At 34.9% G+C, this 16,190-nt stretch overlaps 1 protein-coding gene across 3 annotated transcripts in view; it reads right to left on the bottom strand.

Moving 5' to 3' along the window:
- Hr39 (Nuclear hormone receptor FTZ-F1 beta) overlaps window positions 1–16,190 on the bottom strand; it is a 37,487-nt gene that overhangs the window by 19,931 nt on the left and 1,366 nt on the right. Inside the window, exon 1 of one of the 3 annotated variants that reach the window (XM_066407000.1) lies at window positions 11,810–12,128. The exons of the other annotated variants lie outside the window; for them this stretch is intronic. The gene's annotated coding sequence lies outside the window, so the exon portion shown is untranslated. Of the gene's footprint in view, window positions 1–11,809; window positions 12,129–16,190 lie in introns of those variants that run through there. 3 annotated transcript variants of the gene reach the window in all.

Below are 16,190 nucleotides of genomic sequence, written 5' to 3'. Positions count from 1 at the left end.
GATTGACATAAAGAACGTTTGTTAAGTACTTCCGGTTTAACCGGAAATGACCTCAACTTTCGATTTTTAAATGTAATACTCTAATTTTTTTCTTTTTTGGAATCTAGAGGTCAGTCTTAGTCTAAAAATACATCATTAAAAAAAAAATTGTGATTTTTTCATATCGAGCTGCGCCACTGAGGTGTACGTATTAGGCTCGATTTTAGGTCAGAATTATGGGGCAAAAAAAAAAATTGTCATTTTATTGGGTTATAAGCAATTTAAATACCCAAAAAAAATTTTTCCTATTTATCTTCCGTTTTTCAAATGGCAACACACTGGCTCATTGCGATTTTCTAAAAGATTATTTTGTCCTGAATTTTTTGATACCAAACACAACGTATGTTCATTTAGAAATGAACTGTTAATTCATTAAAAACGTTCAAATTTAGGAAAAAATACGTTGACCGTGGAATACGTCATGGCCGCTTTCCAAAGGACAAAGCAAAAGAATTAAATATTTCTACTTGTAGGAGTTGTGTACAGTGGTGAAAAACGCAAGCGAATCAAATGATAAAAAAATGCAAAATTATACCAAAAGTGAAAAAAAATTATATGTTCTTAATATTTGGAAAATGTCATCAACGACCTTCCGATGCTGCGCGACTTTAAGCGGAAAGGTTTCCACTTAGAAACCATCCAAGCCGAAGCTATTTTAAAAAATTAGTGATTAAAATGAAAACGGGAAATGCTAATGAAGAAAAAAACATTATTATCAGCGAAGATAAAGAAATCGATGTTTTAACTATGGCTGAAGTTAATCCAAGTTCATCAATTTGTAAGATAGCTCTAGAATGTGGGATTAGCTATTGGTCAGTGCGTCGAGCTTTGAAAAAAACATAAATACCAGTCATAGAAATAACAACTACACCAGCATTTATATCCGGAAGATCATCAAAGACGATTAGAATATCGCAACTGGTTTATTGAAAATTTGAACTTAAATCCACGATTTCCTTCCATAATATTATTTTCTGATGAGAGCAGGTTTATTAATTTCGGACCCTTCAACCGGAACAATACGCGATATTGGTCTCAAAATAATTTACATTTGAAGATAGAATTATATCGTATAAACGGTAATCAAGAACAGTTTGGCTTTAACTGTTAGCCAGGATTATTAGGACGGACAATTGTTGGTAAATTTTACTAAGAAGCTTAAGAGCAAAATAGTTACAGAACTCTTATGCTCGTTTGTAGATCCTATAATTTTCGATGGGCAGCTAACAGGGGAACGATACTTACATTTTTTAAATGGAGAAATATCGGCTTTTTTAGGCAATTTGCCCCTACAAGAACGATTTAGTATTTATTTTATGTATAGAATGATGGTACTCCTCCACACAATTCTCTTATAGTAAGAAACTTTTTACAAGAAAATTTTGAAAATCAATGGATTGGTACTAATGGGCCAATCACATGACCACCTAGGTAATTAAACAATAAATAAATAAATAGTAAATAAATAATAAGTTAAACCAATTTAAACGAATAATCTGTATAAACTCTTGTAGATCGCCCGACTTGACTCCTCTTGATTTTTTTGTTTAAGGTACAGTTAAAGCACAAGGTTACGCCACTCCTTCTAATAATCGGGAAGAAGTAGAAGAAAAAGTTCGTAGAGCGATAAATAATAATACGCCAAAAATGAATTAGACAACGTTATGAGAAAACAGTTCAAAATACTTTTGCTTGCCGAGAACAACAAGGTGGTCATTTTGAACATCTTAATTAATTACTTGTTAATAGCCACAAGAATACGGAAGTTTTTTCAAAACTCGACACCCTGACGAATAGCTAATCCCACAGTCTAGAGCTATCTCACGAATTAATGTATTTGGATTAACTTCAACTATAGTTAAAACATCGTTTTCTTTATCTTCACTGATAATAAAGTTTCCTTTTTCATTAACATTTCCCGTTATCACTTTAATCATTAATTTTTTAAAATAGTGGTCGCGCAGCATCGAAAGGCTGTTGGCGACATTTTTCAAACACTAAGAACATATAATTTTTTTTCACTTTTGGTATAATTTTGCATTTTTTTATAATTTAATTCGCTTGCGTTTTCACCACTGTGCAAAATTTCAACAAATGGAAAATTTTATTCTTTTGTTCTGTCATTTGGAAGACAGACATGACGTATTCCACGGCCAACGTATTTTTTCCAAATTTGAATGTTTTTAAAAAAGTAACGGTTCATTTCTAAAACAACATAAGTTGTGTTTGTTATCACAAAAAAAAATAAGAAAAAAATAATCTTTTAGAAAATCGCAATGAGCCGCATGTTGCCATTTGAAAAACGGAAGATAAAAGGGAAAAACTGTTTTCCAGCATTTAAATTATATATAAACGAAAAAGTACTCAATAAAATGACAAATTAGTTTTTTTCGCTATAATTCTGACTTAAAATTGAGCCTAATACGTACACCTCAGTGGCGCAGCTCGACATGAAAAAATCACAATTTTTTTTTAAATGACGTATTTTTAGACTAAAACTGACCTTTAAATTCCAAAAAAGAAAACATTATAGAGCATTACATTAAAAAATCGAAAGTTGAGGTCATTTCCGGTTAAACCGGAAGTACTTAATAAACGCACTTTATGTCAATTAATCGACTTTATTCTCATATAGCTTCTCTCTAAATTTTAATCCTCTAAGTTTAAAAACAAAAAGTAATAAGGGTGAACCACCTTGAATCACCTGGTATATGTAGCTCTTCACGTTATACGCTGCCAGTAAATTACTACTGACACAAGACTGAGATACAAGGTTTTAAAGTTTAAGATCTAATAAAAATGTTAAGCTGAGAGGTGTTAAATTGAAATTAAATATTATAAAATGTTTAGTGCTCTTTTTAATCTCCACCATAGTTTTCACACATCTTTGTGAAAATCCACATGGCGTTACTTTCCCTGGGGTCAGGCCCATCAAGACCCTTTTTATAATAGTAAAGTTATTTGCAATGCGCCACTGATTATTCGTATCATGAATTCTTCGTTTAGTTTATAAATTTGTAATCTTTTAAAAGCTTGCAAAAGTACTCAACAATAGTTATTTACGTAATAAATACTTAACAGAAGGTTTTATTAGACGAATTAGTTTATGGCCGAGCGAGCTTGCAATCAAGTCCATAAGTGGATGAGTCGAATAAAACCTCATTACTTACGCGTTACATACAACAGTTTACGTCTAATTTCATGTTAGTTTGCTAATATAATGTAGCTTTAAAGTAAAAAATTAATATACCTCTGAAGTACCTTAATAACCTGCTAAACAAGATTTATGTTCGTCAGTTAATATTCAAACACATTTGCTGCTTGCTTTGTTCTACTAAAATATAACTTTATCGTACTAGATCCACAATGAAACAGTTTATGACCACAAAATAGTACCCTAAAGAGCCCTTTATAATCAAATTAAACATAATAGCATATTATACACCAAGGTTGTGAAGCACATTATTATGACTCAAACCAGTGAGGGTCATAACTACTTCACAGCAACGGTGTGTATATGATTTTTTTTATTAGGAGATTTGAATAAAATGGCATATTTTCTAGCGTGTAAAACGTATTGTGGCATGTTTAGAACAATGCGAATTTGAAAACTACGAATTAACTACAGAAACATAGATTTTAATAGTAATCAGCAAAACTAAGTGCTAAAAATTGATTTATTCAAACTTATTGTTCGAAGTAACCTCCATTTGCACCTAAGCCGTTTTTTTAGGTATTTATACTAACTTTTTTGATCCATAAGGTAAATTAAACTGAAAGTTAAGATTTCAGATCTTTCTTGTATCAAGTTTCATAGCTGAAACAGTAATAAAACTGAACCTGAAGATTAAAATTTAACCCATAAAATCCGATTGCGCCTTAAAAAAACTCACTGTATAGAAATTATTAGAATTCCAAAGAGAACTCAAAAATTTCGACTAAAACGTAGCTTGTAGTTTCACTGAAAATAAAAATGTTTAGATATATACAATTGGTCTGGTACCTTGAAAATGTAGTTAAGTATCCATTGATGTCTTCAGCATTGAACCAATTTTTCGATATTTTCTTGGTTATATTTTTCCTAGTTCTTGTATAATCTAGGCCCTATAAGCTATCGTGGCAGTTTCCAGAGCGATACCCTGTATACTACTATGAAAACTAAATATCTCAAAACTTTTTCTCACTTCACTGCGTGGAATCAACTCTGAAGGTTTTTATTTCTTAATTGCCCATTAATTCCACGATCCAACTCATATTCCCCAGAATTCGTTAATAAACTTTGACCAGAACTAACCTTTGAAGATGCAATCATAGAAAATAACAGTAGATATTTTTGGCTCTCATCAGAATCTTTCCTAGTAGTGAATTTACTTATTCAAACAATACATTTTTTAAGATCTAGATTAGCTGTGGCTTGTTAGCTGTGTTATTATTAAATCGCTATGTAACGTTCTCACATAATGGTCGCAAGGTCAAGTACACGCGACTTTCATTTTAAGAACTGTACCGGTTCTTTGAGGTTTTTCTATTTTTTTCTATCTGTGTTTAGACAGGACGTTACTCGACTGCCTTAAGAGGTATCAAAAAAATCCAAAGTGTGCGGACAATCAACAATCGATCAGCCGCCCTTGAACTGAACTGAAAAACTGAAAGCTGACTGGGGTTTCAGAGCTTCAGGCATTTCAATCCATATAATCGATGGTCGATCAGTTACCCTACAACTGAACTGAAAACCTGAAAGCCGACTGGGGTTTCCGAGTTTCAGGCATTTCAATCCATATAATCGATGGTCGATCAGTTACCCTACAACTGAACTGAAAACCTGAAAGCCGACTGGGGTTTCTGAGTTTCAGCAATTTCGATACATGTAATAATGAACTACTAATTGAACGTATGTGAAACCGTTTGCAATAGTACTTGAGCAGTACTTGAAATGTATACTTAAAGGAAAAGTGAATAAATATTAAGGTTAAACGTGAAACACTGGCAACTGTTGCAAATTGGCTTTTTTCGAGATCCGTTTCGAAATAAACAATAATAATCCTAAACGAGCAACGTTCGGCATATAGGTGGGCATTAAAATTGACCTAAAAATTATTAAATGCGCTACATAATTTGGTGTAAATTACGACGAAAACGCAGAATTAGGAGGCTTGACAGCGACAACTGAACCGATGACAAAATTGGGTGTTGCCCTGCACAAAGCAACCTCAAGGCATCCTGAACTTAAGGTGCACCATTCAATAATCGAACAAGTCCTGAAAACAAAAAGAATGAGTCTTTCCAAGTAATGACTGTGTGGTAACCCACGGCAACTGGTAAATTAACATGTAGGTATCGACGTGTTTGGTTTCGATGCTATGACGCCGTGGCAGCCATGTTATATGGTGTCATGACCCTTCAAAGTACTCCACCCAGATCGCGAGCTGCATTCCAAGCCACCTAGATAGAAATGCAGGCCTACCTTGAATCGACAGTGGCGTAGGTATGCAAGGTAATGTTTCGTACACTTTGAACTCTCTTCGAGCTACGCTAGCTCCCACGGGGTTTCGTTCTGGTACTCTCAGAACAGTCGATTGGGTAAGCATCAGCCGTACGGGCCGAATGGACGCACTAAATGGAAGGGTTCGAATCGTAAAGTGTCCCATTCACCGTTCTGGGTTCGAACTTAGAAATTTGATTGAAGAAGTCAACACGCCGCTGAAGCAATAATTACTAAATACCATAGATTTGTAAACAGCACTTAAAGGGGAGTAGTCTCTACCACCAGTCTCCGTATGTAGCATTTCTACAAATCAACCATACGAATTGAATTTGTTAAGGAGTTCGTTCTTCTTAGTAACCAAATAAAGACGACCACCTAGGTGAATTGAAGCGACGAGAGTACAACGTCCCGTTACGTTATATGGGCAGATCCGGACTTCGGGTATCTCGCGAAAATGATGATGTAACTTGTTACGAGAACAAAACTGTAACTAAGTTGTACCTGCAAGGATTGAGCAGGGGCAATGCAAAGGAATTAATGTGCCCATCAGGTACGCAAATATGTATTTTTACGCTTTTCGTGAGGTACTGGAAGTACTGGGATATGACCTACATTAATGTCTTGCATAGAAAATGTAGTGGAATTCTTATAAGATAGTGTAAAGAACTAGGTTCACGCTTGGACTCCAGTTAATAAGATTCTTTTTTATCGAAAAAATGAACCCAGAAAATACCCAAATGAAAATGCACAAAGTCGATTTGCGATGTCTTTTTTTATTTATATGGGGAACCGTGATCTGGGTAAAATTGGCCCTGGCCGGCTAATTTTCCACCAGTTGGATTGACTGACTAACTTTTGGATCAATCCGATCAGCTAATTTTCAATCAATCCGATTGACTGAATCCTAGCTGATCGGATTGATCCATATGTTAGCCCACCAATCTAATTGATTAAGAATCAGCTAATGGGGATCAATCGCATTCAGATCATCGTTTCCGAAATACTTTTATGCCAACATTTTTTTAATACAAGAAATTGTCAAAAAATAAAGTAATCTACGTTAGGAAAAACTACTTTATTTTATCGGTACTTTCTGTGAGAGCTCACTGCTTGGCCCTCAAAAATCCACTCAGAAAATAATACCTATATATACCGTATTTCCTAACTGGTTAAATATTTGTTTATAGCCATTAAGAGGCACCGTTTCTGAGATAACACATTCTTAAACGGGCAGTCCTCAGGTTATACTACAACCGCAGTTTAGTGACACAAAGTGTCACGAGAGCGAAAAAGGATTTTCATATGCATTTCCTTATTGCACTGATGCCCTGAATTTTCTAAGGATACAAAATTCATGAAAATTTCTACGACTACAGGAAATAAACGTTAACGTGTCTCTGCGGTTACCGTATGAAAATTTAAACGCTTAATTTAGATGCCTATATGAGTGTGTGCAAAGTACACGCGTGTGCGCAAAACACGTTTTTAGATCATTTAATTTAAGATTTAAGATCGTTTTAATTTACTTTATAAGTCACAATAGTATATTAAGGTACAAGTTTTCTGTCACTCTAGTACAAGTTTACGAAACGAGGAGCGAAGCGATGAGCTTTGTAATTCAACGTGTGCGACAATAAACTTTATGAATCGCATATTTTAATCCACTTTTTCTATTATAGAAGAGACATTGTGTATGTGACCTGCGTAAGAATACTTATCTCACCATCTTATAAATTGTCAACTCACACAATCAAACTTTTGTAAATTAAATATAAAATCCTGTATCATATAGATGATTAATCTTTTAATTCTAAGAATATTTAACATAGGTGCATATATCGATTGTATAAATCAGGCTTAAGTTATGCTCAACTTAAGCTTTAGCTCATCATGAGCCTTCCAAATGGAGTCCATTGATATCAAATTAACTATATTTGTAATGGCAACATAATTGTTATGGAAAAGCTCAAGTGCTCTGAAGCTTCAGTGGGCATAGCTCAAACGTTAAGAGGCCTTAGATCGGCTCAGAACGGTCGATTAGGCGCGGTGCACTTAGACCACCATAGTACTGAATACCCCGCTGAAGGTATTGCGCACCTTCGGCGTAAGTTTTTTTAGCTACATTCCTTAGTAGCCATATCGTACCTGACTACCAAATAATTTTGATTTATTATAGTCACATTTCTTAATTTTTTTAGTTCGTCAGATTTTGAGAGGAGTTATTAAGATTGCTCGCCCTAAAATAAAGAGAAGTCATGAAGTGTTGGCATCATGATCAACATGAAAAGACATATTTTCTTCCACACTTTCAATTAACGTCTCAACAATCATTGTGATAATTCTATATAATATTAACAAAGTCACTACCGCCAATAATATACATTGGAAACATACAGAGTGTCCCGGATAAGAATTCAATTGACAAGGGCGAAAAAATATTGACCCTTCAATTAATGTAGCCGCTGTCGATCAGATCATGCTGGGCTGAAATGGCCTATGCCGGTAGGCGGCAGCCAAAATTAGAAAAAAAATCGTGCGAGAATCTCATTAGGAAATTATGCTTTGTGTAACTCATCTTATAGCGCGGGGACTCATTTTACTTGCCTCTTTAAAGTCCACTCCTTACATAATACTATGAATTTCCTAACTAGTTACACAAATACCCAATAATATAATCATTTATCATTTTTTAACGTTTTCGAAATACAGATTGAAGTTTGAAATATGATACTTATTGCATTTTCTTTGAATTATGCTCATATGCACCACGTGCCACAAAGAGTTTGTTAAATATGGCGGATATCGTTTTTAACTAAATTAAATCCCCCCCCCCCCCCCCGTTTTGTTGAAAATAATCAAAATATCGTCCCATAAAAGATGCTTAAGGGCCGCCGTCCGTTATAAAAAAAAACCTCTAGTAAGTAGTACTCCAAGCCGTCTATTTTGAGATACATCAAATAATGTAAAAAAATTGTCCAGTAAGCTATAGCCAAAATTTTAGTAATTCAACAATCCGTCTTAAGAGGAAAATGCAAATATGAGTTAATATGTATTTGAAAAACAAACTTCATAGTAGGTATCATTAAACCGCACATAACAAAACCATGTCCTCGTCATAAGCGTACAATGAGATGGTAGAACAACGATCGTACGAATAAAGCATTGAATGGTGATACCAATGGATGGGCTTGGTTGAGAGGGGCCAGGGGGGACTATTAACGTGTCCTCGGAAGGTCGACCGCGGCGGTCTCATTATAAATGCTAATAGAGTGAGATGGGGAAAGGGAACTAGCGGAGGGGCAGATAAGGTTTTTTGCGTTGGAGAGTACGGATGAGGCTGATGGCATTGAGTCGTCCTATGATCATTTTTTGTTTGCCGTCATATGCCGAAGGCTGCTCGCCAGCAGTAGTATTACTCACAGGATAACAGTAGAATTTCATCAGCTTAGACCCGCTTAATGAACATTTGTGGTTTTCTAAATGTCTAAAATTAGTCCATTATTATTATTAAGAAATCAGCTATTTTATGTGGACAGCGACTTCCAGGCAGGCCTTGAAATTTAGAGCGTTAGTGAATCACATTGGGCAGACACCCTGTATGAATCACTTACTTTTTCATAAATTACACATGTCTACATTCTGCACGTTTGTTCGTTAACCGAAAAAACTAAGCGTTATAATTGTTATATGCCGTTTTAATTTTTTCTAAATCCAATCTGTCTAATCCGAAATCTAATCTTACTTTCCGCCGATCTTGGCTATCAATAACGTCGGTTTGGTTACTTTTGTAGGAATGTGTAAAAATTCATAATTTTGTATTATTTTTCAACAAGCCTACAGTAAAACCTAGCAATGACTTGCCTACGCTCTACAAGTCGCTAAGTGTTAAAAGCATAGCCTCACCGGCCATTATTAAATGTGCACAGATCTGCATTCATGAAGTTGAAGTAATGTCAGACTTTCGCTGATTTGACCTGGGTTCGAATGCCGCTTGGGTGAACTGTTTTATTTTTTTTCGCGTGATCCATGGTCATGGGAAAAATATTGTATATAACGCGCAAGTACGACGTATAATTATCTTTCTCGCCTGAAGCTCGTGCGCAACATTTCAGACTCGTGCGTTAAGAGCTACTTTTTTTTAGCTCGTTATATAAATTAATATTACGGAGTTGATTGCTGACAAGCATAATTTTCTGCATTTGTTAGGCAAATAAATATTTCGCTTCTCTCGATTCGTTCGAATGCACCGTTGCGGCTCAGGTGCACAACTGATGCTTTCTCGTCACCGACTCGTCACTTTACAGCACGAGTTGCATTGGTGCAGGTTTCTAATTGTCTGGAAAACCTGAACTGGATGGAAATTCTTGACACTGCACCTCAAAGAAAGAGGTGAAGAGCCATCTTTCCCTCAGTTATTCTACTAAAGCATCTCGCTTCGATAATTAACTTTCTAACTTTGATGGGTCCGTTTTTCGCGTTCCCCTGTTTGCGGCAATTTAAGATACAAAGGCCTATTTGTTTCATTATGAATAAGTTAAGCTTTGCTAAGCCCGGCGCTCCTATATTTTGACATTTATGGAAAATATATTAGCGTCAATTTGAATTTAATGCTGAATTGATGATTGATTGATGAATGTGAAATTGACAACAATTAATTTATTATATCCAACAGGGATATACGAGGATCGGCCTTAACAATGTCTAATTTGATTCATAATGAAACAAGATGAGAGAATTCATAATTTCATTCACCATTATCAAAAAAAAAAAAAAAAACAATCCTTCATAGGAAGTATTACTTAGAATCGTCCCTGAAGTACCTCCAAGAGTACTTATGACATTTGAAAACCGAAAAATCTGGTATATATTAGAAGGGTAAACTTGGCAACATTGTCATTGTTCAATAGGACACGAGTATATGACGTCATTTTTAATCAGGGTACCATCAAATTATTAATAAATTTCGAAAAAATTGATGGGCATGAATTGTCAAGAAGAAAATCGATTAAAAAATTCAGTTATAAAAGATTGTATAACTTTTCTACTATTTCTATTGCTGGAACAAATTTTCTAAACTAAATATGGGTGTCACGCCCGCGCCCTATAGGGCAATAAATGTCACCTCCAAAAGGACACTGTAGTACCACTTATCCAGTCCAATATTCCTATGTCAGTTTATTTGTTTTAACTTTCCAGCCCAACTCAATACCTACTTAATGCAATGGAACATAATGTGGCACTCAGATCCCTAAACAGGACTGGCCAACCTTTAGCTAAAGTTCTCAATTCAGATTTTCGTTATCTTAGCTTAATAATGTCGTACTTAATTTAATAGTGTGGTAAATACATAATCAGTGTTGTAGCTTATATGCCTTAACCACCCAGGCCTCATCCCAATCAAGCCTTTTTAAAACTCAGACCAAAGCCCTGTTTTTACTCCAACAATATTGCTTTCTATAACATTTTCTTATTTAAATTAACTTAAGCGAAATCCCTCGAATTTAAATCATCCCGTGCATCTGCAATACATACAACAACATCTAGACCCTTAACCTACCCCACCCAACGTAACACACCCCGAATTGCACCGCAGATATAGTACGATGCACTTTATCGACCATTTCGCCCCACCGGAAAAGAGACAACCGGCCATCCCCTAAAATTGCCCCGTTGTCCTTTTCTGGCTCATGAAAAACCGGCCAGACATTGCGGCTGTAAAAGCACGAGCGCAAGGGAGGGGAGGCAAAGGTCAAGGCCCTTAATCACGTGGCGGACCTCAAGGACATCAAGGACGAAATTTTTATAAGTGGCTGTATCGTAATTTTCTTTCTATGTCGAATAGGAGCTGTTTTGTTGCTACAAAGCCTTCGGGGAAACGTACCAAAACTCGTAATTAGTTGGAAAACTTACGCATCTCGAAATTGCGAATTTTCTCGGAATTAAAGGAATTGATACCAGTGGTTCAGCCGGGCCCGTTTTTTAAGTGCCCGCAAGATTTAAGTCCCAATTATCAATCTCCCGATAACTTTGTCAAGAACCGGGTGGGGAACGTAATAGACTGTGTATTTCTAAGTCACGCTGCAGGCTGGATAGAGATAAAGTAGGTTTCGCTACAACTTGACAGTGGAGTCTCTGACAGTTTTCTGACGAACGACTGTCGACTATACGTTACCTATAATAAACAACTCTACAAACACTTAGATCAAAATAGCCCTTACTCACTTCACTTTTAAATCGAGTCTAAATAAAGCGACTAATCTAAGGTTAAAAACGCTTAATACCCACCTTTTGCTGAAACTGATAATAAAAGTATAATCCGATAAGAGAGCCCAAATACAGCAATAATAAATATCTGTCAAACAGAAACGCAGAAAAATAAAAACAAACACCAATCGTCGCGGCTTATCAGCGATTAGGGGATTAAAAAGTTACTACGCGCGGCTAAAGACCCCTCTACACCACTACGGAAGATTTTTTAACCGTTCAATTAAATATAACAGGACCGTGGAGGAAAGGGGAGCAAGCAGGTATGGATATCGCGAATGACCGAACCCGTTTCTTTGTCCAAACCCGCAAGTTTGTTTCTTCTGACTGATTCGAGTCGGCGATGATGATGACGGGTCGCAGTCGCGGAACGGCCTCAAAGATTTCTGTTGTTGCGCTCTTCGTGCGTGCGTAATATTCGCAAAATTTACCGTACACCTGACTGCTGACTAAAGCTGAAACTTTATTAGTTCAGGATTCAATGTCCGATCGACGCGGATTCCTATTACGTAATATTTGATAAATTGCTGGCCAAATCGCCCAGTATAATGCTGATTTTTCTCTCTTAAAGATGCGCGCGAAACTCGAGAATGTAAAAACATGTACGTACGAACGGAGTTTGTGGCGAGTTGGAGCTACAAGATTTAAAATATTATTGAGTCGCAAAACATTCATATTTAAACCAAAAGGTCTTGTACAAGGCTTTTAAAATGCTCTGCATATTTTCCCAAAGCTTAATCACGGTTTTCTTTTATAAAATATAAAATGCGAATTTAAATTCTTCACAAATGCATCAAAACAATCTAACACATAAAACGAGAAAATGTAACTTCGGAGATTTTCAATAAATTCATCTGTATTTGACATAGAGGGTCAAATTTTGCGACCTTTTTTGACAAATGTGCTAAAGGGTCGTTTGATTTTCTATATCATAACTCACAAGAGAATTTTTTAACACGAAAGTTACTTTCTTTGCTTGTTATGTAAATAATCATTACTGCACTCAACTGCTGGCAAGTATCACTTTCCGCACGTCTTAGATAACTACATATTTCGTTTCTCTCTAGTCGTTCGTGCGCTTCATTGCGGCTCAGGTGGAAAACTCACACTTTCTCCCCACCGACTCATCATTTTACAATTCGATTTGTATTGGTGTGGATTCTTAAAGAGGTGTCCTGAACTAGGTGGCGATTCTTGACAGTACTCGTACGAGAAAGACCCTGGGAATGGAGATAGCGTTCCATCGATTCCCAAAAAAACATAACTATTCTCGCTCATTAGGTTATGGAAGACCACATCTGTACTACTATCAACCAGTAGTGTGTCACTATAAGACTAGTGTGTCACTATAAGAGGGACGTGAGAAGTGAAGGAAGTTCTTCCCTGTCTAAATTATTCTCCTAGAGTATCCAGCTTCTTTAATTAACTCTCTAACTTTGATGGGATTCGTTTTCCGTGTCCCCCTGTTTGCGATAATTTAAGACACAAAGACCAGCGGCAAAGATTTCTGTTATTGAACTCTTCATACGTACGCAATATTTGCAAAATTTACCGTACACTTGACTGCTGCCTCAAGTTGAAACTTTATTACTTCAGGACTCAACATCTTTCCGAATTATAGTGGCATAATATTTAATAAACTGCTTTATTAATAAATAATGAATAAACTGCTTTATTAATAAATAATGAATAAGCTACTTTAATATATTCATAATTTAAAAACACAGAAGCATATTGAAACGCAGTTTTTGTTGAATTCGAGTGGCAAATTTGGAAAACATTATTGAGCTTTGAAACATTCTTCATTTAAACATATACAATAAACATAAACAATAATCCCGTACAAAGTGATTTACAATATCCTAAAGGGACAGGTTAACCCGATAAGTACCGGTTAACAACGAGTTCTCTCGATAAAATCGAGTCAAAATTTATAGTAAGTGCATTAAAACAATCTAACACATAATACAAAAAAAAAGTATAAATTCCACGACTTTCGATCACTTTAAGTGATATACACGGCAAGTAACTAACATTTTGTGATCTTTTTTAACAAATATAGCAAAGGGACGTGCAGTTTTCGATATCTTGAAGGCATATTGATAAATTCTTACTTCATGATTTGTCAAGTTTCGATGGTGGAAGAGGAATAAATATAAAATTGAAAATTAATTATGTTAACATTTTAGCAACATTAGATAGATAGCAAAATTAGAAAAAATCATGTATAAAACTCATTAGGAAATTAATTTTCAGTAGCTCATATCATATTGAAATTATGAATTTTGATGTAGTTACCAAAGGTTTTAGCTCGATTTTACAACAGAACGTTAACGCAAAACATTTCATAAAGCCCCAGCCATAAAATCCCAATTACACATCAAATCCGATAGTTTTACCTGGTACGTCAATTATTATAGAAGTTAGAAATATAAGGTTTGCAAAATCCTGCGTTCGATTTTTTATGAAACGAAAGTTACCAGTGAAATCGTCATCTTAGTTCTGTAGATAGAGGGTGATTTTAAAAACCATTTATCTGTATTTATTATATCATTTAACCAACAAGATTTTCCGGATGTAGCCGGATTGTGATAGAGTTTTTGGCGCAGACTCCATTAATTACAATTAACTGTAATTATGATTTTTATATTGGAACACCCTATATATTAATAGATTTTTGAATCTTCTCACCAATAGTCACAAACTAATAAATGTTTTATATGTTTTTGTAATGAAGAAAAAATGTTACTATTTTGAAAGCAATTGATAAGACAAATCATAAGTCTATTAACGTATAGAGTGATCCACTAAAAAATCATAATTATCATTAATGGATGCTAAATAATACTATGCAGAAAAAATAACCTGCACCGCTAGATTCTACAGCAAAAACGCTATTAGAATCAGTTTCCATTTCTCAATATCTTATTGGATAAGTGAAATACACAGGGGATCCCAAAATGCATCAAAAAACCTCACATAGACGTTGAAATATCAGAGATATGTCTTGGATAAATTCATCTGTTGTCTGCTGTCAGTCAGATGTTTGATGGTAATCAACGTCCTACGTTTACAGTTCACAGTCTATTGCGAGGGTTTTTTTAATGATCACCCGTTACAATTAGACAGACATTACAACAGAATGGGTGAGTACAGAAAAAGCACCGATTAGCAGAACTTCTTTGCTGCACCGGATGCGTTTAATACCTTAACAGTTTAATAAAAACTGCATTGATTAAATATTATAATTATTTGAATAAATATAACTGAATAAATGAGTTCATAGCAGGATGGAGGATTAGACATAGCAGTAACCCGGGACAGTAGATGCACTTTGCCGCGCCGTCTGGGTGATTCAAAAAAAAAATGTTTGTGTTTTTCTATAATCTCAGGTAAAATAAATTCACTAAATCCGGCTCTGCGACAAATTGGACTGCTCGTTTGGAAGCTTCCCCATCAACTGACGCTGGAGATACTGTGGAAGATGTTGTCAATACCGGCCATAAAAAATACAATATCGTTGAGAATTTTAGGCCAAAAGGCCCTGTTGTGTATCTCTTTTCTGTGCTTTTACTCCCAGTAACTTAGACTATTTTCCTCTAAGTGAATTACCAATTAATCTAAATGATAAGTTCCCATTACTGATGCAATTATTACCAAAAGTTTTTAATAGCATCAGTTTAGTCGCAAGCATTGGGAAATTACTTTTCACATATAATAGAAATTTCAAATTCAGCAGCTAGTCACCATTAGGTTAAAATCTCAATGGCTGGAATTAATTTGATTTTCAATAAACAATATCTTTTTAGTTGTATAGGAATTTAAGAAAAAATAAATGTGTCGCTAAGTTGACAAAATTCTAAAAATGAAAAAATGATGAGTATATGTTTTCCTTGCCTTATAAAACACTGAAAATATAATACCTATTGAAAATCAGCTGAGTTTCAGTTATATTTTTCAAATATAATCAAAAACTACTGCAGAGACTTGTATAAAAAAGAAAAACTTTATGAAAACCCCTGTAAATTTTCTTGTACACAAAATCATAAATCCGCAAACATATTCTCAAACATGGTCCAGAACCCTTAAAGGATCTATATCACAACTATGAAAACTCAACTTTTAATGTCTTTCTATTGATTCTGCAAAAAACTATTTTCCAGATAAAATTTATTCAGTTTTAACAGGATGTGATATTTCCTAGATACAAGATAATTAATTCAAAAATCATAACTTTCTGAAAATATCTAGTAATCTATCTCAATATCTAACTGTCAGAAAATGAAAATCCACCACAGCCACTAAATGACATTAAAATTACAATTTTGAAATAATGATGATATCTATAATAAAATAAGAAATACAAATACATATAATAAAGTAATAAAAATAACGCTTGCTG

This window comes from Euwallacea similis, chromosome 3 (genome assembly GCF_039881205.1).
Source record: "Euwallacea similis isolate ESF13 chromosome 3, ESF131.1, whole genome shotgun sequence".
Lineage (NCBI taxonomy): Eukaryota > Metazoa > Arthropoda > Insecta > Coleoptera > Curculionidae > Euwallacea > Euwallacea similis.
The sequence above is the reverse complement of the archived record's forward strand: the minus strand, read 5'-3'. Positions and strand labels throughout refer to the sequence as shown.